We start from the raw sequence: 19,824 nt of genomic DNA, 5'->3' as shown, positions 1-19,824 counted from the left end.
TGCGGCACAGGGATGGGAGAGAATTGGCAGCTGTAGAGATAGACATCTTACAATAAGCAGTGAAGTGTGCAATTAAAACACCAAAGCTAACCTCCTCATGACCTCCTAAATCAATATTCCCCATTTGTTGATAGTTTCCTTTGGGGTGGGGGCAGTCAGTGTTATGTTAAATAAAGCTCTGGGAGTACCTTCTGTGGGGGGTGGGGGGGGCATCAATACATTCAAGTTGACCTTGATCCTCATTCCCTCTATTAGCTTTGTTAGTGCAAGGGAGCTGGTCCACAAGAGGGGCAGCTGGAGGCGAAAAGACAGACTAAGATGCGACAAACAACAGACTGTCAACCTCTGCGGCGCATGGAGGCAGGACCTCAGAGCGCTTCAGACATCAGAGGCTAGCGTCTGGGAGGTTGTGGGGCACGCCCTGGGGCCTAGCTGGCGGGCATGGCACGGCCCCACTTAACAAGTTGATCCTTCTAATGATGCGGATCAGGGACCAAGGCCTCAGTGCAAGAGGGCTGCCCCGCCCGCTGTGCTCATCAGCGCCAGGCCCGAACCGAAGCAATGTGGATTTGCATATTTACCAGATTATTTGTACAAATCCCTGAATGACCCTCTTTGAGATGGTTTCCAGTGTGGCAGTTAAACTGGCAGTAAAATTAAAAGGAACAGCACTGTCATCTTAATCCCCCGAAACAATGCTTCCCAGGCCGTTCTGCAGCCATTTGTTCAAGGCTGTTACAGCTACTTCCTTTTTTATACTACAGTTAAACCCTTTGCAGAGTTTATCGGGTGCAAATAACCTCCTTTGGCTCTAATTAGCGAGCAGTTGAATCTGTTTGTTGACCCCCTCAGGATGTCATTGGCTCTTTCTTTTCTCAGATTAGTCTACAAGGAAAGATAGGATGTCCTGTGAGCTTCCTGTGGCTTCTGCTCTGTGAAAATCGATGAAAAATAATGGTAAGACACCTTTGGTTTCAGGTATATAGGATGTCACAAAGGAGGTCATTAACATTAGAGCTGCCAAGGCTATGAGTTTTACAGCATATACCTTTAAAGTCGAAATTATTGTAAATTGCTGCTTAGTTACTTCCTAGGTATGTGAGTTTAGTACCCTGGTACCACTGGTATGACTTCATTAACAAAAAGATAAAGTTAATTTAGTAGTCACTTCCTACTTAAACTGCCAAGTACAATGGTTGTGATCATCTGCAGTCATCATGGTTTGTCCCAAACATCTGTTGTTGCCTGCTATTGATGACTATTGTTACCAATTCAACGTCTAGAATCGGTGTTAGTCATCTGTGAGAGTATTTTTCTAAGATTGTTGGTAGACCCTGACCTACTGTCGGAGCATCTTGACTAATGCGTATCCACAGCTTTACGCTGCACCTGAAACTCTATTTCTGAGGAAAGCATGCTTATTTTGCCCGTTGGATGGATTTGATGGAGGTATAGAACACATTTATTGGGTAAGGATGGGTACAGGATATTGTGTGATATCCACATATTTTCTTATTCTTCCAGCAACTTTATTTGGAATTGGACACTATAGAGGCAGTCATCAGTGTAATGGCTTAGTGCATCACACCAATACTGTCTACATGCTGAAAAGATTTTCCTCTGCCATAAATCTTCTAAAACAATTAACATCTCATCTGAGTCTTTAATCTTAGCGTTTGTATTGTTCCTGCGGTTGATGATCACTTTGTGTTTTCTTCCATGGAAAAGGTTTAGTGGTCTAAACTTTGTGGTGATAGAGGCTTCTGGAGGTACAAGCTTGGTGATAGTAGTCCATGGTTGTATGCCTTAAGATAGAACTTATTTTGGCAATGATGCCCACAATCAAGGATGACGCTAATGATTCATTATCTATGCAGCAAATGCTTAACCCTATTGAATTCACATTTTATAAGCTGCTCTGGATAAGAGCATCTGGCAAATGAGTAAATATGAATGTAAACAAAGTGACACCAACAGTAAGGCCTGTATATTTAGGCAACAGTGAGATAAATGAGCATGCTGGAAAAAAAAGATCACCTGGTCTGATACAGATATGACCAAAGTGTAGAAGAATATACATGTTTCATTAACCCACTCAGTGTCATTTTTGCTCGAATGCTTGAACTGATCCTCACCGTTTTATCTGTACTTGCTTTGTATTGAGATTTGCATTGTTACACAAATAGCTAAATTTATGACGCAAACAACACCACTTTAAATAATAAACATAACTGTAAATTCACACAACTTGTAAAAATATATAGAAACTACAAACTTTAACATCTAAAAATGATATTTACATACTATACATAAACACAAAAATGTAGCAAATGCAACACTGTACATTCCAGTAAACAATATATAGGTGAACTAATAAAAAACTCGCTCATACTACTTCAAAAGCAAACTCATTACAGTAAGGTGTATAATCAGACTTTTTGACTGTAAGTTTCTCACTAGGAACATCAGCGTGTGAGCTTCTCTGCCCTCAGGAGGAACCTTTGAAGGTGCCGCAGTGTTCCCGGCTGTGGTAAAAGCACTGTAGTGTTTTGAGCAAAAACGGTCTAAAGGTCTAGAAAAATCTGGAATACACTCCATACCTGCATGCACTCCTTACAAAGGCACAGCAGACACTGGAACTTTTCCAGCTACACTTTCAGTACAAACACCAAACTTGTGTATTTATTAATGAGTGCAGAGTACAGACCAGTTGCCCCCTGGAAAAATAAATGACAAAACAAACAACAGAAAAGGTCAAATGGAGCCCCCCTCCAAGCAGTAATCAAACAAGTCAGAAAAATGCATCATGAGCTTTTTTGTGTGTGTGTGTGTGTGTGTGTGTGTGTGTGTGTGTGTGTGTGTGTGTGTGTGTGGGTGTGTGCGCGTGCGTGCGTGTGTGTGTGCATGTGGGTGTGCGTGTGTGCGTGCGTGCGTGTGTGTGCGTGTGTGCGCACTCATATTCCTGTTCCATTACCTCTACTGATCGCCCTCTCTGTGCCCTCTTATTGATGGGATGCAGAACTAAGTGTGACAGGCGGGCCTCCCTGTGATAAAGAGCTGACTGGACAGGCACCAGGTTGAGGTTAAAAGGAAAATGCGGTGCATCGCTTTACATAACCACCTCTATCACATCCTTGCTGATGGGTACTCCGCTGTGTGCTGCTGTTGACTTGGGCCATGCGGGCCGCAGGCCCCTCGGGAGAAGAGTTGGAGTTTGGAGATAAGAGTGACTCAAGGCCAGAGATAAAGTAACGCATTTCATATCTTGAAAGTGCTGCCTTGATGGTGGTCACTTTCAGCATCCACAAAATGCTTGGGGTTGGCTAGGCGTGCGTGTCCGCAAGACATTACGTAAAGATGCTCGCAGACTTGAGTGCTCATAGGAGATGGATTGCCGCGATCCCCATCGATCGCTTGTTTATGCCGGCCCCAGCTGGGGGTGGACTGTGTGATTCGATGCAGTTCAGAGAGAAACCTATCTGTGCCTGGACAGGAGACTGCAGTGCGTTAAAGTGAGATGATTACTTGATAGCGTGCAGCTATCCTGCAGTGTAGCCTGAAGCAAAGCATTTGCAGACTGTTGCCTTTCTCCTCCAGGAATAGCTCAATTTCAGCTTCTTATTTTAATTATTCGCTTACAGTGATGGAAAGGACGTAATTAAAATTGTATTGTGAATTCTTCTGAAGGAACGGAAGCAGTGTAGCATGGAGGAAGGGCAGCGGTGGTAAGGAGCAGTACTCCTTAGGCTGCTGATTTGATTCTCTGCTGGGGCATTGCTGCTGTACCCTTGGGTGAGCCACTTAACCTAGAATTGTCTCAGTAAATATCCAGCTGTGTAAACGGATTATATATAAAAATTGTAACCTGTGCAAAGCAGTCTGGATAAGAGCATCTGCTAAATGCCAGTAATGTAATGAAATATAATGATCATGTTCTGCCTTGACTCCTCTGCCTCAACCTCTCCAAATGTGTGAGTGTAGCTGTGTTCTTCGGTTGCCCTTCAGGGAGACATCAGTAGATTGTCAGTGGCATGCAACCAAATGACCTTTTCTGAAGGGCAGCATATATGTCAGATGCAAACATCTGCAGCTTGAAATGGGCTTGTGTAAAAGGGCTGACTTTTATCCCCCTTTGAGCATTTAGCATTCTTAGAATTGTAATATTTTAGGTGCAGATTTTATCTTGCAGGTTCTCACAAAAGTCACCAGATTATTTCATTTAAAGACTGGTACAGTGACACCCAGACAAGCAATAAATATATGAAATTACATGACCTTTTTTAAATGTGTGCCCATTCTTGTCTAGCTTCTGGCACAGACAGAACATTTTTTCCCTCCTGTAATTTTTAACTACTTTCAGTATAAATCCTGGTTGAGCAAAACATATTTGAGTTTGGATATAATTGCCTCTGGGGCTGGATTTTCTGTGAAATGTTTTCTATTTAACAGTTGGCACTGGTTACAGTGACATTGCAGTATTAACTTCTCTCTGGCATTTAATTTCAAACCATATATATTTTGAAGGTGTAATGTTATGAAGTTGCAATACAGTTCAAAGGTTACAGGCAGGCAGGTAAGACACACCTTATCAAATTAATGCAGAATTTCTTTGATGTGGACAATAAAGTATGCCATCAATGCACAGTAATGCAGCTGCTGAAATAAGCCCCACAACTGAAAAGGCTTTTGATGTAATTAATTAAAACACAAAAAACAACAACAAAAAAAAAAACTCCGAATTGCTAAATTTCATTATGGGTGGCATCCAGCGTCTGTCTGCATCGTTGTAATCACTGTCATAATCATCAGCCACATCAGCGGTGGCAGCAGCAGCGGAGTAATAAACTTGTTTGTCTGCCTTGCTTCTAATGCAGTGTCTTGAGTCCTCTGTGAAGGGAAGTGCAGCAGCCCACGCGGGGAGATTAATGTGCCCTGGGTCCTGACTCGCACCACAGGCGGAGTGTCCCGGCTAGAGCCAGCGCTGCGCGTGGGAACAGAGGGGCTGCAGGAAGCGCAGTCAGCAGCCACCATTAATTTTTCATCCGGCTATGAAAGGTTAAATTTGTACTGCCTTTTAAAATTATGACTCAAGGCAACCTCCTAGTCGGAAGCAACCCCTATTTAAATGAATTAATGTGGGAACACGTAGTGATAAAATGCAGCCTGACAGCGTGGCGACGCAAGATGTGTTTGGGAGAGTGAAAAAGGGTGCAAAGGAATCACTTTTATTTTGGTGTATGTGAGGATGGTTCACCTCTGACGGCCATTTGCCTGTCTGTGGCATTTTTGTCAGCCTGAGAGGTACCTTGAAAAACAGCAATTTTTCAGTCATGAGCTGCGTGGCTAATGAGCAAAATTCATTTGCCAATTCGTTTGTGCTGTAGCATCTGTGTAATTAAGGCTCTTTAAAAATCCATCTCAGCAATGTAATTTCTCCTTTAAAATCACATTCAGGGGAAATTTAATCTTAGCTAAAATAAGCTCATGCACTTGGATGAATAATCTTACATTTTCTTTGCTAATGAATACAGAACTTTAGGAGAATTACGTTGAAAGTCCATACTTTTTAGTAACTCACACAAATAGCACTTAATAGAAGACCCATTTACTTATTTTATGAATTCTGTTTTTTTTTTTTTTTTTAACTGATTTGTTTGTAAATCAGAAGTTGCCAGGAGAGAAGAGCCAGGCATTTGATTCTGCTGGCTCAATGTCTGGCAGTGCAGTAGGCCAACAAAAACTTCTGTGATTAGGTAGAGACATAGAACCTCAGGGAGTACTGTGATTGAACAGACTACCAACTACCAGACTAGCAAAGCAATTCATAGTGAGATAAATGGCTGTCTTTTCTGTTGAAAAGCATATAAGCATATGTGTGTGTGTACAGAGGGTGCAAAGAAAAATGGAATTGCTTTTTGCTTAAAGCAGATGCATATTAATAATTAGTATTGATGATACAATATATATTTGAATGTGTATTATAAATTACATATGTGTTTATTATGCGTGTGTGTGTGTATAGGCAATATATATTTGTGTGTACATAAGTAGGGTAGTTTTTTAAAAGATTTTGACTTTCTTCATTCTCTGTTTAACCAACCAAAAATTTCTCCCTTTAGCTGTCCATATTTTCAGACAGCCTTTGGTGTGCATGGTTGCGGAGTGCCAAGCCAGTCAAAAACCTGATGAAACGAAGCCCGTCCACTTAATTTGCAGTGCTCAGTTGGTTATCTGTGTACTATCAGCTAGACCTGCTTGATGTCAGCAGTACCTGTCTTCTAAATGTGTAAATTTGTGTACTTGTCTTGTAAATTTTTGTCTTGCTGTTACATTACAGCGTGATGCAAACAAGAAAGACTGTTCAGAAGTACTGCATTTTTGCAACCACAGTGACCAAAACAAGAGCTGTCATCTCCGCCGCAGCCTCCCCCTTATTAGCTTTTGGTAAATGTTCCAAGACTATACTCGTAACAAAGGGGCTCTTACTATGTTGCAGTATAGCTTGGTTTCAGGCAGACAGCAGCCATAATTGATCATGGTTCCCATGCTTGATTAGCCACTGACATGTTTGATACAGCCTGCGGAACGCACAGCATGCCCAGTTGGTCAACCCATCGTGTCCAATTGGATGGCCTAACGTGCCTAATTGGACGGCCCATTATTCCCAATTGGATGGCCCAATGTGTCCAACTGGGTCCTGCAAGTTGACCAGACAGACTCTGTTTCATCAAGCTGTTGACTGGTTTGATCCATGACGTACAGTTTGGTGCAAGATGAGCTCCCACTGAAGTTTATTTGTGCTGTGTCCATGTTGGAACATTGCCTGTCTGATTAGATGAATATTTACTGTCTGTTTATAATGACTGCGGCTGTTTCACATCAGACTTCGGATTTGCTGTGTTTCACATCAGGGAACCCCAGTTACTTTCGACTACAGGCCAGTTTCAAAGAATGATGTGAAGCTACTGGCCAAATGAGAAATTACAATGCAACCCCAAGCAAAAATAGGGAGATATGTAAATATATGTATACGGCATACCTGCTGCTAATATTAATGCTTACATTTTTACCTTTAACACACTTCACAAGTTCACTAGTTTGACCTCTTCTGCATCCTCTGTGCGCTTTTAAAAGATGAATCAACTCATTCATTAAATGTGTGAAATGTCTCTGCAAGTCAGGTTTGTTCTAATGGTAGTGAACTTAATTGCTGTAGTTTTTATCTAAAAATACACAACAGGGATTGAAACTTGTTGAATGGTGTTTTTGTGAGTGTGTTTGTGTGTGTGTACAGTAAAAATTGGGTTTGTTGTGACCATTGTTTGCCTGTGGTGTGGTGTATATCCAGGCTGGTGCATATAGTTGTAGAAAATTTCATATGAAAATTCTTATATTGCTGAAGACAGAGACGAAAAGTTCATGGGAGCTATAGTCTTGTATTAACAGTTTACTCCTTACAGTATACCATTTTAGACCATGATTCACCTTGTTTCTATCCCCATGTTTACAAAATCTTGTAATTTAGATAATAGAATAGATAGATAGAATAGATAATAGAATAGATATAATTTTCATGTTTAATTTTTTCCATAGACAAGCTTGAGCCAGACATGCAGTTACAAGTAAGTAGCCTTCCGTGGACATGATCAGATGCAGAACAGTCTGTTCTTAGCACACATTTATAGAAATGCATAATTTATATCTAGCCAAATTAAAAATGAAACACTTGTGTTTTGTAACCAGAGACAAACAACTATCTCGATAGTCATTAGTTGGCAGGGTCGTGTTTAACAATAAAAATAATACAGTGAAATTCAAACAAGTGGTGAAGGATCTGTGGGGGGAAGAGACAATCAGTTTCTTTGTAATGTGTATAAAAAGTGCTTACCTGAACTGTGAGATGTGCTTGCTGCAGGCACCCACTGTTTGGGGAAGTTTTCCCAGTGTTCTGCTCAGTTGGCTTTGTTTGTTTTCAGGCTGTAGTCTAGGGGGAACCATTATTGTTCAAGTGTGCCAGACATATCTCTTTTGTCCCTTTGTGTATCTGTGTCACCTCCCATGTACTTGGTTGTTTGCAATGGTGTTACAAACCCGTTATTTGTCTTCTACAGCAGACAAACCCTGTACCTTTACAACTGTCATTTAGTATGCATGATGATTGATGGAAACATATCTGTTCCTATGTGTTGCCTGGTAATGTAAAATCCCATTGTCCTACAATAGTGTTAGGTTTAAGTGTTAAGTGGGTTTGTTTATTATTGTTACACATACCTGACAACTGCATGCAGGCCTTAAAATCAGACGTTCGCAGACTGAATTTGGCCCATGGGTCACTTTTTGGCAGCCCTGTTTGAATGATTACATTCATTGTCAGTCGCTATGAGTTTATGCAGTCATCACTACATTTTTGTTTACAGCTCCATATGGATCTGTTTGGGTTGTTTTGTTCTTGGTATGAAATAGGGAGAGGAAATAACATATTTTTTGTGTTATAATTAAGGGAAAACAACAATTCGTTCCCTGTTACCCTTGCGAATCAGCATGGATTACTGTCCAGACTTGAACAGCATAGATTTTTTACTGTGAGTATATTACTCAGGGTGTGATGAAGTGCTGTGGTGATGTTGCCTCCAAGAGTCTGTCTGCCAGACTGTGCTCATTTCCAGTTATAAATATGTTTATAGGAAGCAGCATGATAAACTGTACTTCTAAGCTACCTCCTTCTGAATTACAGAGAATTAACTTAGCTTTCAATAAACTCAGACATGATTTGTGCTGCTTGAGAAGAACACACTTCCTCATCAATGCTTGCTTTTCCTCCTGTCTTGGCAAATAGTCTACACACCTGTGGAATGCCAATGACACTTGGTTGCTAGAAGTTAAACTTCAAGTAACAAGACTAATCCCACCAAGAGTACTATCATCTACTATAGAATTTACAACATAAATTGCTAAACTGTAGAAGTTAAGTTTTTTGTCTTACGTTTTTTTAAAGGTGAAACATCAAGTAGCACAGTAATGTGTGGTGAATGGAGTGAAAGGTCGAACCATTCCATTTCATGCTGCAAATAACCCTTGTGGCTGAGCTCAGGGAGCTGTTTGTCATTGGAACAGAGACCCAAGTACTGGCCATTACCAGCAGATTTTATCCCATCCTCATCCTCTTCCATGCTGCCTCCTGGATTCAGTACATTAACTGCAGTGTAACGGCCAACCGGAATGCCTCCAAAATTAATACAGCAAACACATTCATATGGATGTATAGATATGCAGATGAATTTGGAGATGTTTCACAGTGGTGTAGAGGCCGCCGGGAAATTCAAAGCAGCCTTGTTTCAATTTCCACACATTCAGTACAGGTGTCCTTCTGACACCTACCACTGAGCTTGCAAGAACTAGCTCTCCAACGATCTGTGAGCATGTACCTTATTGAAGGGTGCACAGGCCTGAGGTTGCTCATTATTTTGCCTTTTCTTGAGGCAGGATCATGTTTCAGCATACCCCCATAGCCTGAATTAGAGGTTAGGATAACACCCCTCTCTGAGGCTATGTTCTCTATCAGTTTTTCAGAAACTACAGATTTCATCTTGTCCCTTCCTGTGGGAGTAGCTCCCTGTTCTGTGGGAGTAGCACCCATTATTTTCACTTTCATTCCAGGTATGTGTTTTTTTAAAACAGTGGGCCATTTACTTATCTCTGTTGTGTCCTGGGCCTGAACGAAATTGAATTATTCCAAAACTGCATTCTGTAATGTAGGAGGAGAAGCTGGCTTCACTGGACTCTGAGGGCAACAGGCCCTCACTGAGGTTAAGTATAACTCAGGTGTGAGGCAGGTGTGTAGCACACTACCATTGGCTCAAAAAATGTCTCCTCTGAATTTCTCATGCATCTAACAGGGCATGCCCTTGTATCCCACTTGCTCTCAGTCAGTGCCTGACTGAGGGTAAATGACTGGCTAAATCTGAAGGGATTGACCTACATAAATGAGCCTCTTTGAGTTTGCTGAATTGATTGGAAGTCTCCAACCTATGACTACATTGGTCTTCAGTGACAAAAATCAATTACGTCACAGAGTGAATCTCGGTAAACAAAGGTCGTGCAGCGGTAAGATTTGACTGAACGTGCACACTGTTGTGCCGCCAGACTTGATGGATTTATTCTTATTTTTCACAGCCTTATTTATCTTTAACTGGAAAACAGGATCTAGGTGTCAGTTTGTAAGGGGAATGACTAATGGTAGCCCGAGAGCGGGTCTTTCCTCGCTCTGAAAGCATGAAACATTAAAGTGCCATGGCCATTGAGTAGGCCACTGATTTCAAGTGACCCTTCTCAAATTCCCTGTGGTGCGAGAGACAAATCACCGAGAATCTTACCGTAGCTCCAGACAGCGCGGTCTTCTGAAGCCTCAAAGGTTATCACGAAAGTAACACCCTGTTACGAAAGAGAAGCCGACCAAAAAACTTTCTGAGGTTAAAAAGAAAGAAAAGTTTCATAGGTTGAATGAGGATGATGTAAAATATTGAATGCACTGTCAGTCTGTAAACAGCATTATAGATATTACGCTATGCCTTGCAAAGTTTCTGTTCCTTTCAAAACAGAAACAGATATGGGAAGGTGGCTCCCAAAATGTTTATACTGTTACCTATTCTCAGTTGATCTATAAGTAGTGGTGATAGTGCTGCTTATACTTTAAACTGCTGTTACTTTATCGTTCAAGTTTTTAAAACCCTGACCTCTCATTGGTCATCTGTAATACATGTTACAGGGTAAGGTTATGCTGCAGTTTTTGCCCACATTGGAGAAAGAGGAGCAGATCAGCAGAGTATGCATAAAGATCTTTGTCTGGTAAATGAAAAGCCCTCCCCCCACCTCCCTCCTGGCCTGGTTGCCCGCGCAGCAGTGGTAATTTATTGTCACGGGTATAAATAGAATGGCAGGTGGTCCAGTCTGCAAAGTCAGCTCTCCATCCCTGCCTGCCACAGAGGTTGACATCCACCCTCCGTGTAGAATTTGCCAGCTTTCCCTGGAGAGGCTCCAGTCACGGGCATATCCACAGAATGGGTGCAGAGGGCTGCCTCTCTCTGCGGGCCACCTGGACTGTTCGGGAGATTTATTTATTTATTCTTTATTTGGCAGGCATTCTTCTCCAGAGTGACCTACAAGGTCGTCATTGTAAGATTCATGTATTGCATGTCCTTAGCGATACAACAACAAAGGCTTGGATATGGAATAGTAAGTAACACGTCAGTGACAGAGAGCCTACGCTCTTGTTCACCCTTAGCAGTTGATTCACTCGACCTGCTACCCTCATTTGTGAGCATGAAAAGCAATACATGTCTCAGCTTAGTTTTTATTTGCTTTGATGTATTCTTCACATGAATAACTTAACCCAGTGCAACAGTGTGGTATAGGACTAGTAACCCAAAAGTTGTTGGTTCGATTCCTAGGTGGAACACTGCTGTTGTACACTTGAGCAGGGTACTTAAGAATGTACAGGTGAACATCAAGCTGTGTAAATGGAAAACATGTAAAAGTTGTAAGCTATGTAAGTCATTCTGGCTAAGAGAGCATGCTAAGTGTTAAGAGCATGCTAATGTCTGTATTCAATATTGTTGGATTTTTTGGATTTCATATAATATTATAGTATTATAACTGTGGTAGTGGAATATTTGTATGGATAGCACTGGACTAGATTTCATTGTACCTTACTAGTAGAATCTGGCTTGTGAGAATAATAAAATATATAAACAAAAAGTGATCCACATATTCTGAGCCTGGTTATTGCCATTCTTATTTGAAAAGTGAGTGAAATTCGTAATCAGTGCACGCTTTCTGCTCAGAGAATCTGAATTATTGATCAACAGATTTGATTTGCAGTGCATTACAATATTGTAGGACAGTTAGAGGGTCAGAAATAAGGAAATGGATAAATGCATCCAGTCAATCCACTGTTGTCAGTTATGGCAATATCAGGCTTTGGGGACCATTGCAGCCCAGAGCGTTCCAGGTATTGGGTTTGAATGGTAATAACCAGTCAGCTCTGGAGTCTCAGCCATCTCAGAGAGGCTGCAGGAACCAGGGCCGCGGCAGATTTCACACAGCACTACAGAAGTTGATTTGTAATGGCTGGCCTATTATGGAGCTGTGCAGCAGGTTGGTAAATTGCTTAGGGTCACAGTGCTAGAGTCGGATTAACGCTCCAACTTCACTGTAACCAGTGTCTGCCATTAAGGGAAAAGTGCTTCACAGAAGCTCCAGCTCCAGCACAGGAGGTTATTTTCCATCCTCTGCTCTTTACTTGTTTCACCAGGCTTTATGCTGAAGATAGTTAGGCCGTGTCTTTGTCAGCTGTGGAAATGGGGACATGAAAAAACAGAACTATTTTTGTGTGTTTGTGCTAGTCTGGTAACGAATGTTACGAGTTTTGCAGCTTTTCAGAAACAGTAGCGGGCGGGGGTGGTTGAGCCTATTTGTCCGCTCCGGGAGCCATTAAGTCACTTTCCCCGATCGTTGTTCTTGATAGCTTTGGGTGATGCAGAAGGTTGGAGGTGCTGTGGTCCATGGCCAAGCAGAAATCCGCAGTCTGCTCAGCAGCATGTCAAAAGCACAGAAGTACCAGGGGGCATTTCATAACTTGTCAAATTTTTATCTTTAATCTCCTTCCAAGGAACATAGGATGCCGAGCCTCCGCTGACACATCGGGTGTTGGCATAGGCTATTGTCATGTCGCAGAATTTTTTTTATTATTATTTTTTTTTTTTTTTTTTTTGTTGGATTGTGTCTGAGGGCTGCCTAATTAGTGTTCCCAACTTGGCTGGGAGCGGGGGCTCCTCTTGGAACTTGCACTGTGGTACCTGCTGCCATTTGCTCTGCTTGTGCACTTCTCATGCTGATAGGGTGGGTTGAACCATTCTGGTCCGTGTCTTCACGTGAGGCTCCACATCTGTCTCTTCATTAGTTTGTGCCCCACTGAGCTTACAAGCCACCACAATCAGCCTGTCATTTGAAGTCATGTGACATGCTAATGTCTGAACATAATTCATCACTTTAAGGTGACACAAAGTCAAATCTGAATAGCCTCTCTGAGAATCGATGAATTAATTCATTGCATCAGCAGAAAAACGATAACACCTGGCCTCAACGGCTTGGCAGGAGCTCTGTAGTTTGTTAAAGGCAATCGATCCTGCTCATTTGATGTAGATGCTTTACCTGTTAGAGAGCAGGGGGGGCAAGCTTAATGCGGAAGCAACACTGACTCCAGAGAGTAATCTCTGCTCACCTCCTCATCCCAGTGGTCTGCCGGCAAGACAGCCAGACAGATTCACAGAGCAGGTTGTTGGATAACTCGGCTGTCAGTTGGCTGTGTTGACCATTTAGAACTGGAGGCACAGTGAAGCTAATGACCTCAGGCCTCGCAATCAGCCTTGATGATGCCGGTTAGTAATAGAGGGAGATTAGTATTCATCGTGTCGGCTGTAAACAATGAATTATTTATGCTTTGCTTAAAGCGAATGCTCTGTTCTCTAACAAATGTAGGTATTGCAGCAGGATGAGAAATGTTTAGCACGTGATCTTATACATATTCATATTGAAACAACGTAACTTGAAAGCATTTAAAATAAGTGTTCCATCAGCTGTCAACAGTTGTGTCAAGTAACTGTTGGAAATTATGGAACACACAGTTCAGTGTTTATTGACACTTACAGGTCAGTCAATGTTTTTGCTTGATTTCAATTTAAAACCCTGCTTCTAAGACTTAACAAGATTTTTTAGCTACTCAACTACCTGCCTCTTAGAGAATTTTATAATGATGCCAGCAACTTTAAAAGCAGGGATAATGGGTGGATTTACTGTTCTGTTTTCACAAGGAGACATCTTCAGGCAATGTTCATTACAAGTGGAGGCATGTACACAACAGGGAAAAATAATTTAATTTCTTTCCCAATCTAGTTAGTTATGTAAGGGGGTGTATTAAAATACAAACAATCTCTATCAATATTGATTCATATCAAGATTTATTCCTAGAATAATAATTTTAAAAATACAACAAAATAGAGGTCATGGAAACATTTCTCTGACAATAATTAAACAACTTTATTATTATTGTAACTTTCCAGATCCTCATCTAGGTTATATTTTGGAGCATTTTTAAATTATTACTTCAAGTAAATAATTCAGCATTCTGACCTCCTGGAGCGTGATTGGATGCCCTCACTTAACATGTTTCACAGGCATGATAACACAACCCATCTTGCTAACTGATTCATCTGTGATTAGTTTATCAACCTTTAAACCTGTGGTTGCTCTGATAAACCAATCATTATTCACAGCTTGTGTTGTATAACGATCAGTTCTCCATGTTTAACAGCAAACTGTATTTTGAAATGATTTTGTATACTAGGTAGCTGCCAACATGTGGCTAGTTTGTGAGCAGATAAAGTGGTTTTCAGGGGGAGGTTTCGCAAACTGTTGGAGGAGAACATGGTGAGACCATTGATGAAAGCTAGGAAGGCCTCAAGATCAGCATGAGAAGGCTCCTTGCTGTTCCTGCACAACTCAACACAGTCCTCAGTAACCTGAAACCAAAGTGTGCAGGCAGCAGGTTTGAGCCATGGTGACAAGCAGAATAATGTGATCTGACACATCACCCGCAAGACTGGCCATGACCTAGGTAGGGGGAAAAAATCTTCAAACTGAAAGTGCCACTGAAAGACTCCTACATCCCCCCCCCCCCCCCAGTAAAAAAAAAAAAGAAGATAGATATTCTTATCATTGTAATAGTCATCATAATATATAGCTATTGATTAATGTAAATGTGCTCCATGAGGATAAACTCCTTGAAGACACAGTGATGCATTCTCTTGATTTTGGTCTGGCGATGACATTTGCATAGCTGTGAGTGTTTTGGCCACCCTCCCTTTCTTGTTCCATTTTAATTAATGCTGTGTTTTATATGTCATTGAAACTGTCAGTTAGATGTCATTCTCTAGCCAGAATCGAGTGAAAAGGCAAAGTCTCTAAGAAGTTGTTTTGAATGATTTTCCTGGGCTGTCTGCAGAAAGCAAATATGTTAAACACAGATACAGCTCTGGTAGCTATTTTTCTTCCCAAAATTACACAAATCAAGACAATTTCTCAAATGTACCCTCTGTGGAAACTAGACCTTGGCAGTGGCGACATTTTACCATTAGCGGCACTTATTATCTTTTTTTTTTTTTTTGCAGTAGATCTCCATGTTAATAAAATCTGTCTTACACACATAATCAAAAATGTACATTGACCATAGGTGCAAAACTGTCGTTTAGAAACCATTCAGACCTCTCAGCTTCTGTTTGTATTATGAAATAAGAATCAAATTTCTTCTGCTCCCACAGCAAGAATATTCTTTTTGACACCTCTGTTGTAACTTGTGCCTAAATTGTGATAATCCATTCTTGTCAGAATGATTCAGCTTAATATAGTCTAATTGTGCTTTACTGCTGCATGCCAATGTATTTAGTCTACAGACTGCCCCACAGCATTTAAGTTACTTTTATAATGATGCTTTTTAAAAAATATACTGTCAAGTGCAAGAAATCATAATGCCATCCTTGATATAAGATATAAACAAACAAGAGAAATGGTTCCACTTGTGCAATTTGGAGCCTTAAGGGACAAATTAAACACATCAGACTGATTTTGATGTGCAACACCACAGTTAAACACAAATTTATTTCTTGAGAAACTTGAGAATTAAACTCTCTACTGGCTACAATGGAAAAATTGATAGAAGTTGCATATCTGCATCTCTAATTTTGCATCTTGTAATTGTGAAGTGTGTGCATCCCTCCTGTTGGAGGGGTATGATGAAAGCAGTTTTTAGTAGAACAACAGTGAATATGAGGTACTGCAAGTGTTTGATTTGATCAACATGTAAACACAGTCTGCTCCCTCATGTACTTTGGTTAACATCTCCTGAATTCCAGGAGAGGATTGAGAAGATAACCTCTTGCAGTTCATGCGCACCCTGCGGATTTTCACCAGGCGTCATCGAAAAAAAAAAGCGCACGGCATCAGCCATTTTGCAATGGCATGCAATTTACATAGTGTCATGTCTGCATGTTCTTTTCACCAAGATGGTTTATGAGTGTGACATCCATCGGCTTTCTTTTAAGGTTGTGTAGAGATGTGAAATAGCCCAAGCTTCTCCAGTGGGACAGTAGGTCTTCCTTTTGCTGCATTTGCATGTATTGTATGTATACAGTTGTGAATGTGCTCCAGCTTGGTCGTATTGTCATTACAACAAACTTCTGTGTTGCTCCCCTGTTTTGTCAGGCCAGAGTTTTCATCCAGAAAGGCAGAGGAAAAGCACATGGCCATCACTGGTTCATGACTAAGTCCCAGGCAGTAGTTTCTGGTCTGTATTTCCTGATTCTGTTGTTCAAGCGAAGAAGCGGCTATTCGGCAGAGCTGTCGCTTCGCACTGAAAAACACCAAACTGAGTCAAGGTCTCTTTCTGCTCAGAAATTGTTCCAAGACTTCCCCAGGGCTTATCATCCTATAACCTCTTCACAGGCTCATTGTCTTCTGATTCCTCTTGTAAATATTTATCTATTTTTTCCCCCCAAATGAGGCCATCACAAAATGTTCATGTACATGTTCCTTGCCTTGAGCTGAGATTATGTTTTCAGGCTAGCACGTTTGAAAGGGAGTCTCCATCATATCACCCAGAGATGGATAGCAGAAACTGGGCCTGCCACACTCTGTTGGATTACAACAATTTTTTTCACAACTTTCATGAAGATTTTGCCAGTTTCAGAGCGGTACGGTGAATTCTTTCGTGGAAGAAATCCCATTATCCCAGCACAGTGTGTCTCAATCCTACACCTGAAGCCCCCCCCCGTCCTGCATATCTTCTATCTATCCTTGCTCCAAACACACCTGATTGAAATTAGTGTGATGCTCTTCATCAGGTGTGCTCAGCTAATCAAAAGTGCCGCTGATGAGTTCAGTCAGGTAGGTAGAGCAGGGAGAGATGGCCAGAGGACCAGAGGTTGTATGTGATGGGTTCTGGCATGGATGGTAATGCATTGGGGTGGAGGGGGGTGGTTTCTTCCTGCATGTTTCTCACTCTGCTCTGCAGCGGCACTCAAGGTGGGCTTTCCTCTCCCAGATAATGAGGCCACGTCTTGATTTAACTGCAGGGATAGAACATCTCACCTGGGAAAATGGAGCAGTGGGGGCACCCTTGTGCTCTTCCTAATCACCTCTCCAGTCATCAGACAGAGACATCCCTGACCCATTGCATAATGTTGCCCGGGAGCAAATGGATCAGTGAAAAAATTTGAGCTTTGAGACGCTAAATGAATTCCTCTGAAAACAGACAAGAATTATCTTGGAAGTACTATCCCATGCTGAGTCTGAGTGGGTTTTAAGCTCGATTCTTGCAGTCTTAGTCTGCTTGTTTTCTGTGGATTTAAAGCTTTTGAATGTGGTGCCTACTGAAATTGTACCTATGTGTGTTTAAGTATCCAATTTTATTGTGCTTTCAGGTTCCCTCTCCTTATTCTCAATTGTTTTGGGTAATTACAGGGATAATACCATCAGTTTTTAATGTATAACTTAAGTAGAGGCACGTGTTACAGCCTGAGTGGAAATTATAATTACTTGTGTGTGCAGCTATCACCACAGACTTTCTTGCTGTCATTTTTAGTAATGGTTACATTGTGCCATTTTCAATTTGAAAGCCCAGTTAGGATATTAATCTGTATTGTGTTTTGGCCTTATTCTCATTTTATCTTTTTTTTTTTTAAAGCCAGCTCCATCATTAGGTGATATAATCCTTTGCATGAACTTAACCAGGTTCTAATACGTTGGTGCAATTATTATAAACTACATGCCACAGGATGCAGCGTATTTGCCCCATGAGAATGTTTGATGTAATCTAAACCTGGAGACAAACTGCAACATATTAAAGATACCACTGAGGAATAAAAGTGTTTTTGTGTGTGTGTGTGTGTGTGTGTGTAAGCACGTGTCACAGTTCACCTCTACCATGGTGTGTCCAATTTTGCAGATTGTCATAATGCTCTAAGGGTGACACCTGTTGGTGCTCGGGCAGTGCCAATGTAAACTGTTTCTGCCAAACAATTACCCTAATGTGGCATCAACTTTTTTGGCAGAGACGCATGGACACCATGACATTGACAAATGGGGGTAATAATATTAAGTTAAAACAGAGCATTTTGTCAATGGAGGAAATGCAACTGGGCATTCTGCACAGTTAATGAGTGACAAGGGCACCTGACCTGCTTGTGTCTGAATCTCAGAACCAGCCTAAATGTGTGAATGTTTAGGACTCACAGACAAATGGCCTAGACCTGAATTCACTTCATTTCAGAGGCAGGGATACAAGTGCAGATGTGATATGGAAGCATGCAGCGTACACACATAGGTGCGAATGTGAACAGCAGGTCATATTTGTGGTTTCTGTGTTCATTTACCTAAACTGTGCCTACCAGAAAGTGGTGCATGGTGCTGATAGGCTAATTAACTTCCTGTATTTTCAAGTTGTTTACAAGTCTATTTTAGGAGAGTTTGAAGAGCATACTTCCTGCTTCAGTCTCGTGTTGTAATACAACCTACTCCTACATACACATGTGCCTCCTTGCTGGACTCACAGAGACGGAGCGCCTGTTATTCGTCAGACAATCAGGTGAACTTCTGTACCCTTACTTTGAAAGTCGCTCTGGATAACAGTGCTTGCAGTGACAAAATTTTAAAAAATGGAATCACCAGTACCTTTTTGCTCTTGCAGTGTGGCATTTCAGGTTCAGCAGAAACGAAAAGGGGCGGTCCCTTTACAACCCCCTCATGTATGTGTATGACACATATGCTGTATGTATGCAATCAGTTGACTGTAAATTTCATAAATTCTGTATATATCTCCACATCTCTCAGCACTACAGTGTATTTATATGAGACTTGTTCTACCAGACGGTGCATTCTGAAATAACAAGGGATTTTTTTTTTTTGCCAAATTACAGAGCAGAGAAGCACAATATAAATGCACTAATATATATATAATAATAATTATATATATACTATAATATCTTTTTTTGGAACAGATGGTTCTGCCTGTGTGGTAGCCTAGCATGCCCTATCTGATTTGTTGGCGCAGAATTCCTTTTGTTCATGTTGGAACTCACCGTGACAAAATCGCAGATGCATGCAATAAAGTATTCATAATAGCTTTAATTGAATCTCCTCCTGTTGCTCTTGACACTGAGTGTGTAGAACACAACTGGCGGTAACAAATGAGGCGAGACAAGTGGAGGCAGAACAGTGTCTTTTGCTGATGAGGGTGTTATGACATTGGTGACTATGGTAACAAACAGCCTTGGATGCACAATGCTCTGCCTAAACCTTGGTTCAGAGTGAAGATCATGCGGGGGCACTGAAGTGGTCTTCAGCCTTGTATTAAGTTACCACGGTGGGCCTGAAGCAGTAAGAAGTCTCTGTTGTATGCCTGTATTAGGCTACCTCTTTTCACTTTTCACATTTGTTCTCTTCTTGTCTTTCTCCACTGCGTTGCATTCTTTCTGTATTCAAGTTAGACCGCCATGTTGCGCATGTAACCTCCCTAGTTAAAGGGGAAAATGGGTGAATGGGTGCTTTGATGGATGAATCGCAGTATGGTTAAAGTTTGCGCCATTAATTCAGTTCTTGGTGGAAACCACTTCTCCTCTCTTCCATTCCGTGCTATCAGCGCTGCTCTGTTTCAGTGGAAGGGAGAGATGAATTGGCCGAGAACGATAGATTCGTTATCGCTCCAATCGCAATGTG

At 41.3% G+C, this 19,824-nt stretch overlaps 1 protein-coding gene across 4 annotated transcripts in view; it reads left to right on the top strand.

The window, feature by feature from the left end:
- Positions 1–19,824, top strand: part of LOC118775440 (ecto-NOX disulfide-thiol exchanger 2-like) — a 170,702-nt gene that overhangs the window by 20,651 nt on the left and 130,227 nt on the right. The window contains exon 2 of one of the 4 annotated variants that reach the window (XM_036525360.1): positions 880–957. The exons of the other annotated variants lie outside the window; for them this stretch is intronic. The gene's annotated coding sequence lies outside the window, so the exon portion shown is untranslated. The remainder of the gene's footprint in view (positions 1–879; positions 958–19,824) is intronic. 4 annotated transcript variants of the gene reach the window in all.

Source organism: Megalops cyprinoides, chromosome 3 (assembly GCF_013368585.1).
Source record: "Megalops cyprinoides isolate fMegCyp1 chromosome 3, fMegCyp1.pri, whole genome shotgun sequence".
NCBI classification, from domain to species: domain Eukaryota; kingdom Metazoa; phylum Chordata; class Actinopteri; order Elopiformes; family Megalopidae; genus Megalops; species Megalops cyprinoides.
This window is presented reverse-complemented; position numbering and strand designations above follow the sequence as displayed.